Genomic DNA, 11724 nt, shown 5'->3' with positions numbered 1-11724 from the left:
GGCAAAGCAGACAGAAACAACTTTGCTGTGATGACAAGTATGGGACAGCCTGGGCTCTCATCCAGGTCCGCCTGACTCCAAAGACCACACCCATAACCAGCAAGCACACCGCCTCTCTGTAGCCTGGATGCTACACTCTTTTTCTGTCTATCATTAAGTGACATTCAAGAAAATCAGCCTCAATCTTCTGAAAACACATATTTTTAAAAAGACAAAAATAGAGCCGACAGAGTTTTCAATACATAGAGAATGAGCAAAATAGTAATAGATGCATCAGTTTTTTAACTGGGCAAAAATTAAGTAAATATAAGTGGAGACAATGAGCCATGCACCGTAGAACAGTAAAAACCATTCATGAGTACGATGTGAGATGTGCAGGCTCTCTAGTAATTACAGAAACAAATTTTAAAGCATGAGATACCATTTCCTGTCCATCAAATGGGACAAAAATAAAAAGATTGATATTTTCTAGCATGGCTGAGTGTGTGGGTAATAGTCTGGGGAGCAGTGTAAATTGATTTGGTGCTAATTTGGAAAGATAGCTTCAAAAATTGAAGTTTGTACCCTTTTTTAAAAATTTTTTAAGATTTTATTTATTTGACAGAGAGAGAGAGAGAAAGAGCATGAGAAGGGGCAGGGTCAGAGGGAGAAGCAGACTCCCTGCCAAGCAGGGAGCCCGATGCAGGACTTGATCCTGGGACTCCAGGATCATGACCTGAGCCGAAGACAGTCACTTAACCAACTGAGCCACCCAAGCACCCCGAAGTTTGTACCCTTTTTATGCAACAACTCCAATTCTAGGAACATATCCTGCAGAAATATTCATATACATGTGCAAAATATACACATGTATATTTATTTTAAATCAAAGAATTACTTACAGTGGCAAAATGTTGCAAATAAGCTAATATTCTTCAATGGTGGGTCCATTGAATAAACATTATAAATCTATACCATGAAGTATTATGCAACTATTAAAAGAAGTTTTCTCTCTCTAATGTCCAGGGAAGGTTCTCTTAAAAAATAAGTGAGTAAAAGAAGTCGTAGTGATGTAGTATTTTCTCATTCATTTCGGGAAATGTTATTTGTGTGTGTGCATGCGTGTGTACAGACATATGAAGGCATAGGAAAATGTTCAAAATGATAACCATTAAAAGGTTAAAGGAGTTGACTCTCAAAATGGAAAGCGTACTATGGAAAATAATACATTATTCGAAAATTTTAAAGTAATCAAGTGTTAGTGTTGCAATTTTTTAAAAAAGAAAAAGAAAAGCGAACCAGGTCCTTACACCTTGTGGAAGGAAGCGCTCCTCCTTTCCATGTGGCTCCCAAGCTTGTCCTGGATGTTTGGAAGGAGAAAAAGCATGGTGGCTTTCAGGGGGCCTGACCTAAAAGTGGACTGGACATTTCTGCCCGCATCCCTTTGTCTAAAACTTGGTCATATTGGATGTAGTTTTTGGAATATTGGTGTGTTTGGTGAGGGCCAGAGCCCACGGCCAAGAAAGAATTCTTGAAACGTCTTTGGTGCAAAAAGGTGGCTCTGTTACAGCACGGGGGCAGGCCCCATGGGAAGAAAGGGCTGCCGCCGCCGCGGCCTGCCGCTCCAATATTGTGAGGAACAACTGATAATATACCTTGGCTTTGGGAGAAGTAAAGATAAAGGAGGTTCCAAAAGGACTTTCCTGTGTCAAAGAAGACTCCGGATCCTGGAGGAATGCTATTATCTGCCTATCTCAAGTATTTGTCAATGGGCTGCAGGTTATAAGCACATGTAATTTTATCTCCCTTTCCTCCTGCCTTTGGTTCTCACATCAATATAGTCACACAAAAATGCAAGGCATTCTGGGAGATAGGGTCTCTACAGGTACCCAGGAATAAGAGGAGACCGGTTCAATAAACATCTACCAGTCTCTGCCACAAGGACCCAGAGAGTCCATGTTTCTAGCTCTGTGGTTCTTCAGGACAACAGCAAAACTCTAGAGAGTACTGAGAGAAGAAATCGAGACATGTGAGCCTCCTCCACAGATCTTCAAAAGCAACACCCCCACTGATATATACAATGGATTTTTTTATCTTCAATTTTATGTGAAATACAACTCAAAGCTTCCAGACAAATCCCCAAGACCCCTCTTCAGTACTGCTCCCCAGGTCACTTCCTGAGGGACTGGGCCAGTATCAAACCTGAGCCGTCACGCTGCAATAGAGTGGGTAATCCTGGAACCCCAGGTTGAGATATGCCACACTCAGCTGTATCCTTGCTCGGCTTCCCCGTCTAGGCATGGCGGTAAGATACAAGGGGACATTGTGAGCTTCAGAAAAGGTAATATACTTGCCAGTACTTTTTAAACTGAGAAGTTCTCAACATTGCTCTTAGTCCTAGAGTAGAGAGCTGCATCAGTTATCTTCTCTTACCTTTATTTCCCCTTCCCTACTTTCTCTCTGTCCTTTTTTACCCAACCCCTTGTAAAACCGTCCCTTAGGACGGTTCAGTTCTAAGGAAGATACCAAAGAGCCAAAGGACAGTGTCTGAACAAAGATATAACTGGGCAAAAGGGTTACATTGGGGGCACCCAAATTAGACAGTTTTATGATCTTTTCTACCCAGAAAGTAGGCTGTGATGGGAAACTGGACAGCTGATACTTTAAGAGGGCAGGGGGAATGGAAAGGCTGAATTTCTAGCTGTCCAAAATGATATCCCCGTGCTATATGCACCGAACTGGAGGAGCAGGAGGAAGTAATGACTGAAGTTGGTCACAAGTGAGAGTTCTAAGGGATCGAATCTCCTGGCGTGCAGAAGACATCCAGCACTCCATGCCTGGGCGGTTGGATCCTTCTCCGTGAGGTCCAGCAGAACAGGTGGTTAGTGTGTGTGCAGCGGGTTTCTTTCTGTGGGCTGCGGCAGCTCTGCTGACAGAGTGATGACCTCACGGGCTATTTGCCCTTTTGCGAAGCCGACGCCTATTCCGTATAATTTTAGCAGCAGCCTGGGCTTGCGATCACCTCTCTCTACTGTCTTTAGATACTCAGAATTTCTTTATCAAGACAATCTTGGGTTTCACAATCATAGATAAACTTCATATGCAGATGTACTTATACCGGCTCGACTGTGAATCCCCGGTGCTTGGGGATCTGTCTGGTTACGAGAGTCCTAAATACCCAGAGAGCCTGGGGAGGGAGCGAGGCTGGGACTCCCACTCCAATTTCACCTATTGCAATCGTTACTTCTTCTGAAAACTGTGGCCACACCAAATTTTTCAGCTGCCTTGAAGTCTCTGGAAACAGCCGGGAGATTTAGAAAATGATAAAAACAAAACAAAACAAACAAACACTAAGTTCCACCAGGAGGGAGGCTGATTAAGTAAAGACTGGTACCTCCCTGCAGTGGCATACCATGCAATTTTTAACAAACAAGAAGTATTAGGGATGCTCCTCATATCTTAGATGGGTGGTCTTCATATCCTGGGCGAAAATCCCCAAGATGCATTGAGTAAAGTCAAGGTCATTGGAAGAGGGATAAACACCCTATATTTATATGTGGTTATATGTGCATAAAACAATTCTGGAGGACTACTGAAGAAAACTAGCACGCTAGAAACAAAGATGATGGAGACAAGCAGAAACATATCCATGCTAAAGCTTATAAAATTTGAGGCAGCTTCTTTAAGAAAAAGAATGTTAATTTATGACTACAAAATTAGTGGATAGCCTCAGAAGGGGCCCTTGGTAGGGCTCTGAAGCTTAATTTTCTCTCACACATGGCAAATCCAGCACTGGGGACAAGCAGGCGGGAGAGAACATCAAAGAATATTTTGAAAGCTGCTAGACATTTGGGCCATTTTCACCTAGTCAAGGAATGAAATTTTTAAGTAATCAGTGTTTTACCAACATGGCTTTGGAGAAAGAGAATTGATTAGGTGACTGAGCCGTGTGAAAAACTTGAGTTCATATAATCCGATTCATAACGAGGAAATTATGAAAACTATCGTGGTAACTATCTGAAATACCATATTTCATCTATCGGGTTGGCAAAGATCAAAACGTCCTAAAAACAGGTAGTGTGGGTACGGCTTGTCATTGATTGCCTTCATCTGGTCTGAGTGACCTCCACGGGGAATGATTTGCCAATGTCCCCCATGATTACAGATGCACATACCATCGGAACCAGCAAGTCAGCTTCCAGGAATATATCCTACAGGTGGACTGGCGCATGTGCAAAGCGACAGATGCCGAGGTCACTCACGGCAGCGTTGCTTGTTCTGCCAACCTGATGGGGCTACCTCCATAGGAGACTGGCTAGATCAACTATGCTACTACCTCCATTCAGAATGTGGCACAGCTGAAAAGTAAACCAGATATGATAGAACAATCTGTATATATTTAACCCCCAAAACAAACAAACAAAAGAAAAACAAACAACAAACAAAAAACCCCCCGCAGGTTCCAGAATACATTGTGGGCTACCATGGATGTAATGTGTTTCCTATAAGCGCAGCATGTTTTTGCGAGCATCTCACAGACCACCTGCAAGACTGGAGTGACCAGAGGGGACACGGGTAGAGGAGGGGGACACGGGTGAAAGGAAAACTTTGGTACTTTTAAATTTAGGAACATGTCAACGTGTGACTTTTTTGAAATAAGATTTTTGAAAACGTTAGGACAGAGTTTTTAAATTCTGCAAAATCCCCCTTAAACTCCAGTGAAGCCTGATGCAGGTCAAGGACAGCCTGTTGGAAGTCCCAAACCCTGGGGAAGTTCCACTTTGGATGCAGACCAGCCTGGGGCCAGGGAAGATTTGAGGAGACTGGGCATTGTTTCCTGCCGCTGGAGGGTAGAGCACTCGCATTTAGAAGTCTCATTAGTTATTCAGTGAGCCAATGAGCTTATTATCCAAAAGGAAACCTACTCCTGAGGATGAACCTAATTAAATTTCTAGGAAATGATTCTTCTGTAAGTTCGTGACAGCTATGAATTCTTCTCTGAGCTCCCCGTTATTGTGCATTAGCTCTTTAAAGATGAAGGGACCTCCTCTTCCTAACTCCTGGAGGAGACAGAAAAGGGCCACGCGAGCAGCGTTTCTTCTTGTATTTTCCTTTACTCTCCTCGGGGACTTCGAGTTGCTTTGCTGAACTCAAAGAACACAAGATCCCTTGGGACATGGTTAAAAGCCAAACCCCAGGACACAGCCTAAAAGAAACAAGTCTGAGCCAGGGAGAATATTGGATCCTAAGTATATGTAATTCTTTTGAAAATAAGAAAGCTGTTACTGGGGAGCCTGGGTGGCTCAGTGGGTTAAGCCTCTGCCTTTGGCTCAGGTCATGATCCCAGGGTCCTGGGATGGAGCCCCATATAGGGCTCTCTGCTTGGCAGGGAGCCTGCTTCCCTTCCTGTCCCTCAGCCTGCTTCTCTGCCTACTTGTGATCGCTGTCTGTCAAATAAATAAATAAGTAATATCTTTAAAAAAAAAAAAGAAAGAAAGAAAGAAAGAAAGAAAGAAAAGAAAGCTGTCACTAATGGAGAACTGCTAAGGGAGCCTTCAAAGACCGAGAATATAGGAGATGCCTTTTGTTACTCAGAAACTGTGTATTCCAAGAAGGATCTGGGGCCAAGTTGAGTTGCCAGATTGATTTTTTAAAAGAAGACGAAAGGTTCCACAACGGAAAGGCGTAGGATTTGAAGCATTTCTTTCCACAAGATGGCGCTATAGCTTCTGCCAGAAGGACGCAGCACTTCTTCAGGAGCTAGAAATCCAATACACACTCCTGAGGGGAACCTGATCTCTGTGTGCTTTGGTCAATCTGTCGGAGAAGCACGTTGTGCAAAAAGATTCTGGTGGGGTTGGCTTGGCTCCAAGGGTGAGTGAAGGCTGTTCAGGTCGGAACGCCGTCCACCACCTCCACACATGCCAGAGCCGGTGTCTCTGGGCTTCGTGCTCACCTTCAGCCCCTCCTTGCCCAAAGTGCTCCTCTTCCCGCTGTCAGGCGTGTCTGTGTGTCAGGAAGGGAACCCGGCTATTAAGGAGTGGCATGCAGGTCCCCAGCCATGGAAATGCATCTCCCACACCCACCCACACGGTGCACCCAGGGGCGGCTCGAGACTCGGCTCTTCAGATCTCGGCCTGTCACTCTGGCCCCGTTTGATCATACTTTCCTTTGAATTTCCCTGGCATTTGGAATATTATTTTACCATTTCCATGTAAATTCCCCAAGTTCTTTTGAGACAGAGTCCGTGTCATAATCCCCTTCGCATATTTCCTGTACAAGGACAAGCATTCTACGTTGAACGGATGCATAGTGAGGAGACTGTGAACACAGACAACCTCAAGTGTTCAATGACCTTGGTCGGCAGCCTGAGTAATGGGGAGGGGGCTAGCCCCAGGGGCCCCCACCTAGGAGCTAGGAGTGTGTTCTCCTAAATCCTAGCCTCTCCGATGCTGTTTGGTTATCTCTAAAGGGATAAGATTAAACTGTTGTCCTAACTCTGTTTTTCTTTTTAGTGTTTTGCCTCTATGACTTTACTGCCTTCAGCATCTCTGCCTTGAGGGAGCCATGGAGGCAAAAATATTTACCTAAGTAGAATGTTTCTGCTCCCAGGAACGGCATCTCTCTGTTTTTATTTTCCTCTCCATTTTTATGTCTTCCGTTCTGTCTCTGTGCCTCACAGACAAAGAGACAAAACCACGACATGGTGATACATGGTTCTCTTTTTTTGTTCCCACAACCTCTCTACTCCCTCAGGGAGGAAAGGGCAGGTAAGTGGGAGCCTAGGGGCAGAGTGACAAGAGGATACCTTGGGCCAACTCTAATAAAGAAATGCATGTCGGGGCGCCTGGGTGGCTCAGTGGGTTAGACCGCTGCCTTCGGCTCAGGTCATGATCTCAGGGTTCTGGGATCGAGTCCCGCATCGGGCTCTCTGCTCAGCAGGGAGCCTGCTTCCTCCTCTCTCTCTCTCTCTGCCTGCCTCTCTGCCTACTTGTGATCTCTCTCTGTCAAATAAATAAATAAAATCTTTAAAAAAAAAAAAAAAAGAAAGAAAAGAAATGCATGTCTAGGGATGCCTGGGTGGCTCATTTCGTTAAACCTCTGCATTCAGCTCAGGTCATGATCCCGGGCTCCTGGGATCAAGTCCCGCATCAGGCTCCCTGCTCAGTGAGGAGTCAGCTTCTCCCTCTCCCTCTGCCCCTTCCCGCTGCTCATGCTCTCTCTCTCACACCCTTTCTCTCAAATAAATAAAATCTTCAATAAAAAAAAAATAAATGCATGTCTATATAGATTACAAATAAATAATACAGTTGAATATTAGGGATGCTTGTTGAATTTTTTTTAAAAAATAGAAGGTAGGATAAAAGATGCTTTAAAATCACTGCTGCAGATCAGAGGGTCTCCACTCTCATTAGGCATCCAAATCAGCAACGGGCTATTTTTCAATAGTTCTGCTTGACCCCACACCTCCAGAACTGACACTCCTATATTTTGAGCAAGGGCAAATTCATAAAGCTCGCCAGGTGATTGTGATGGAAGCCTCTGGGGTAAAGGACCACTGCTCACATCACAGTTCCCAAATCTGGCTTCTGGTCTTCATCGCACTTAAAAACAAACAACAGCAAACTAATAGTCTTTCCTGGAGGTGTGCTGATTTGCCAGGTTTGAGAACCACGGCGAGAAGGCCAGAACTCCTCTAAAGGGATGTCATCCGTTTTAGTCTCCTTGCAAAAAGAGATCATCCCCACCCTTATCCTCCAAGAATCTGGGGTGGAAAACTTCTGAAACATCCTGAAACTAAATACACACCAAAAAACAAAACAAAACAAAACAAACAAACAAAAAACAAGACAATTTGAATGAAGGATAGGACCCTGGTGTCTCTCCATGATGGCCGGGACTCTACCACAGCTGTGACCATTCCCGGGGAATACGTGGTCTTTCTCAGACAGGATTTGCCAGACATCTTAGAGATTCGACTGAATAAGATGCAGAGGCATAGGTATTTTCTTCTGATCCCTGCACCCAAGGTAAGAATACACCTTCAGGAGAAATTTCAAAAAGTAGGAGCCCCCAACGACTGGATGATGAAGGGGCTTGTAAGCCAAGCCTGCTACTGAGCTCAGACCTCATACCTTCAGAGATGGGGCTCTTCTAAAGGATTTTATTTAGTTTTACTGGGGTATGATGGACAAATAAACATTGTCCATATTGAAGGTGTACAACTTAATGTTCTCATAGGTATATCCATTTTGCAATGATCAGCAAAACCAAGCTATGAAACCTATCTGCCACCCTACACAGTTAACATTCCCTTCTTTTTCTTCTCTGCCACTCCTTCCCCGTACCTCTCCTTAAGCCCACAGTATTTGCCCTTGCCTACACAGAATGTTCTCAGGCTTCTGTTTTTACACATCCCATTTCCGCTCTTGGTTTGCCTTTCCTCTATTCCCCTCTCCACCAGGTACAGAGTACTTTTCTAGGACAAGTCAACTCCAACAGCACCTTATCCATTAAGATTTCTTTTTGTCCCCAAGCGGTGTTCTCTCCTTCATGCCTACCGTTGCACTCAGTGTGTATCTCAACACTGATCACACTCTGCTATCATTATTTGCTACTTGTTTCTCTCCTTGATTAGACTGAGAGCTCCTTGGAGCACAGACTTGGTCTTTGTGTATCTGGTTTCCAAAAAAATGCATACGGAGTACATGAATTTTTAAAAAATGAATCCGGTAATTCATAGCTAACCCCTGAACACCATTAAATGAAGACTCGGGCCAATGAGCAAAGACGGAGAAAAGAAATAAAGGGAGACCACGATGGGAAAGGGAAAATATGTTCCTCAGAAGGGGGACAGAACCGCTAAGAACCACAGCACCCGGGTCAGCGGGGATTTAAAGGAGAAGGATGGAGAGACCGTGGTCTCTTAAGCCAACTTAAGAAAAGAATGGAGTTCAAAGTCACTTCAGAAAGGTTCAAAGGTGGGTCATGGGATCAGGCAAAAAGCAGAGTCATTAAAGCCGGAGAAGTATTCAAAGAACTAGTACGGGATCAGCGGAGAGTCCGAGTTAAGTGAGTGAGAAACCAAGTAACCAAGAACACGGAGAGGATGTCTGGGCAGAGTAGTGAGAGCCGCGGGCAGAACTCAGCGAGAGTTCCTGCTTTTAAAAAGGTCATTACCATTCCTTTAGCCCTGATGCCCGAAACTATGCGGGAGCCCTTCTCTGCCCTCCTTCCCCTTCCAAGGCTGGGTCTCAAAGGCACATCTCCAACCTAGACTTTTTCTCCCCCCAGCTAATACAGCTCTCCTTTAACAATTACTTTATGTTGAATCTGCTCACCTTTCCCAACCCTGATCGCCTTGATATTTTAAGTTGATTCATTCAATGCTGCTAGGAAAGGAAACTAATCCCTGTGGATCACCTCTTACCCTTGTCGTGAGGAGACCTCTGTCTGATACCTTACTGAAGCACCACAACAGCCCAGTGAGGCGGGTGTTGTTAAACAGAACGATCTGCATTTAGGACGGGAGGGAGGTGGAGCGCAGGAAGTGAAGATGCCACATTTTTGTGTTAAGTGGGCGGTGAAGGTAGGATTCAGACCCGCCCCTGCCCGCATCTAAATCCAATCCTTTCCGTTGTATCATTCTCTCTCCTCTCTAGGACTTTACAGACGAAATATAAGCCCAAAGGAAATTTCAAAATCGTAGGATAGGAATGAAAGGCCTGATCAGGGCACCCCAAGCAAGCCTCAAGAAATAGAAAAAAAAAGAAAAGAATAAAATGAGAACTGTTCTTTGCCAAGTGAGGGGACAAGGAGCCTAGACATGGATTGGTCCCCAAATGTGTCCCCCCTGCAGACAGAGATGCTCCCTGGGGAGAAGTCAGCCCCCTAAGGGATACATTTTAACTTTCTTACATCTCACCACTGGCTGGAAAGTCAGGGGCAGCTATGCCTAACCCTCTGGATGACAGCCCAGAGGTCATGGAATCAAGGGTGGTGACTAAAAGAAAAAAATGCTGATAGGTCGGAGCTGGCAGAACAAGAGGAGTTTGTTTGGTAATACCTGACATTCAGCGGAAACTAAGTCACACTGAGCTGTCACTGGGGCAGGGGGGACCAAGTCAAGACAGAGGGGAGCGAGAAGAATAGCCGGGTGGGTTTCTGGGGCCGCTCCAGCACCTCCCACGGCATTGACCACTTCTGATAGGCAGTGCGGAAGAGCAGGGATCTGCAAGCTCTGCCCAAGGATTAGGAGTTTATTTACTTTGCTTTCTGCTAGAAATCAAGGGCCCCCTTGTGCCCTGGACTGAGTTTTCTCTCCTAGCCTAGACAGAGAGAGGGTTTTTTGATTTTTTGTTTTGTTTTGTTTTTAAAGATTTTATTTATTTATTTATTTGACAGAGGGAGATCACAAGTAAGCAGGCAGAGAGAGGGGCAAGCAAACTCTCTGCTGAGCAGAGAGCCCGCCGCTGGGCTGATCCCAGGACTCCAAGATCATGACCTGAATCGAAGGCAGAGGCCCGTCCCACTGAGCCACCCAGGTGCCCTGAAAGAAAGAGTTTTTTACCTGAAACTCTTTGATTGACCGCACTCCCCATTCTTACCCTCTCGCTGAGCTTAGGACACTTGCAAGGCCTGCGGGTACCAACCTGAACTCCTGATAATGCTTTCCTCACTGCTTCCCACACCTGAACGCAGTAGCTTAGAGGCAGTGGTAGGTTGTTGAACTGTTTAGGGCTTAACCCTTCAGAGTAATAATGACCAAAGCAGCTCATTCTCTGAACACAGAGGTGCTTCAGGACTTTCCCGGAGAAGACACCCTTCTACCTTAATGATAATCTATCCTAAAGTCTTCAAAATCCTAGTGGGCACACTAGGATCACTGGAGCAGTCAATGGGCACAGTAATCTGGAAATGGTCTAACGCACTAGCTATTTGGGCTGATAGATCGTGGCATTCCCGATAACAAAACAGCCCGAGAGCCTGTTAAGACTCTACTTGGAAATCCCTGGAGTAAGGAACAGGGCAGGGGGCGTGATCTGACTAGAATGAGCAGATCGGGAATCTCTGGCCCCCGAGGTGCGGGGTTCTCACTGTGTGGGGTTGGGCCACAGAGCATCGTGGCTTTCTCTGGAGTCTATGGAGAGGCACAGAGCGCCGGAGACCAGCAGAACCTAAGGCTTCCCTAGAAGAATCAGAAAAGAAAGAGGAAAAGAATGCAAGCATGAGAAGCACTCAGGCCTGAGACCTGGACGTCCGCCTACAGACACGCGTCCCGGAAGGGCAGAGAAGGAACGCACACCCTGAGACGCATCACCGACCTGAAATGAACTTTAAAAAATGCAAAAGCAGACAGTCCGCGGAGCAAAGACACGGCCACGCTGGTTTAGAGGTGCGCGTTCCTAGGCCCTAAGGGATGGAGACAGGTGGGCAGCGAGGGAGAGGAACGAACCCGGGGGCCCGAAGACAAAGCGCAGGAACGCACAACCTCGGACATCCCGGGACCCGGAGCCGCCGAAGGACGATCGCCCGCCGCGGGCAGCTCGGCGGGGCCCAGGCGCAGGCTTCGGCGGCGACCCGAAGCGATCCCCGGAGAAGAAACACCCGGGCCGCCCGCGGAGCCACGCGCGACTCACGAGGGGCCCCCTCGGTCCCCCCGCCCCGGGCCGCGCCGCCCGCCCCGGAGCGCCCTGCCCCGCGCGCCCCGCGCCGCTCTCCCCGCCGCGCCGCCGCCTGCGCCCC

General features: G+C 46.4%; 1 long non-coding RNA gene across 1 annotated transcript; it reads right to left on the bottom strand.

Annotated features, from left to right (window-relative positions):
• Positions 1-10391: 10391 nt before the first annotated feature.
• On the bottom strand, positions 10392-11636 carry LOC132014863 (uncharacterized). Its single transcript, XR_009403478.1, has 3 exons — positions 11304-11636; positions 11077-11167; positions 10392-10528 (listed from the first exon to the last, which is right to left on the bottom strand). It is a non-coding gene; the product is annotated as an uncharacterized LOC132014863 (long non-coding RNA).
• Between the last annotated feature and the right edge of the window lie 88 nt (positions 11637-11724).

This window comes from Mustela nigripes, chromosome 4 (genome assembly GCF_022355385.1).
Source record: "Mustela nigripes isolate SB6536 chromosome 4, MUSNIG.SB6536, whole genome shotgun sequence".
Taxonomy (NCBI): domain Eukaryota; kingdom Metazoa; phylum Chordata; class Mammalia; order Carnivora; family Mustelidae; genus Mustela; species Mustela nigripes.
Note: the sequence above shows the minus strand (reverse complement) of the source record. Positions and strands in the feature narration are given on the sequence as shown.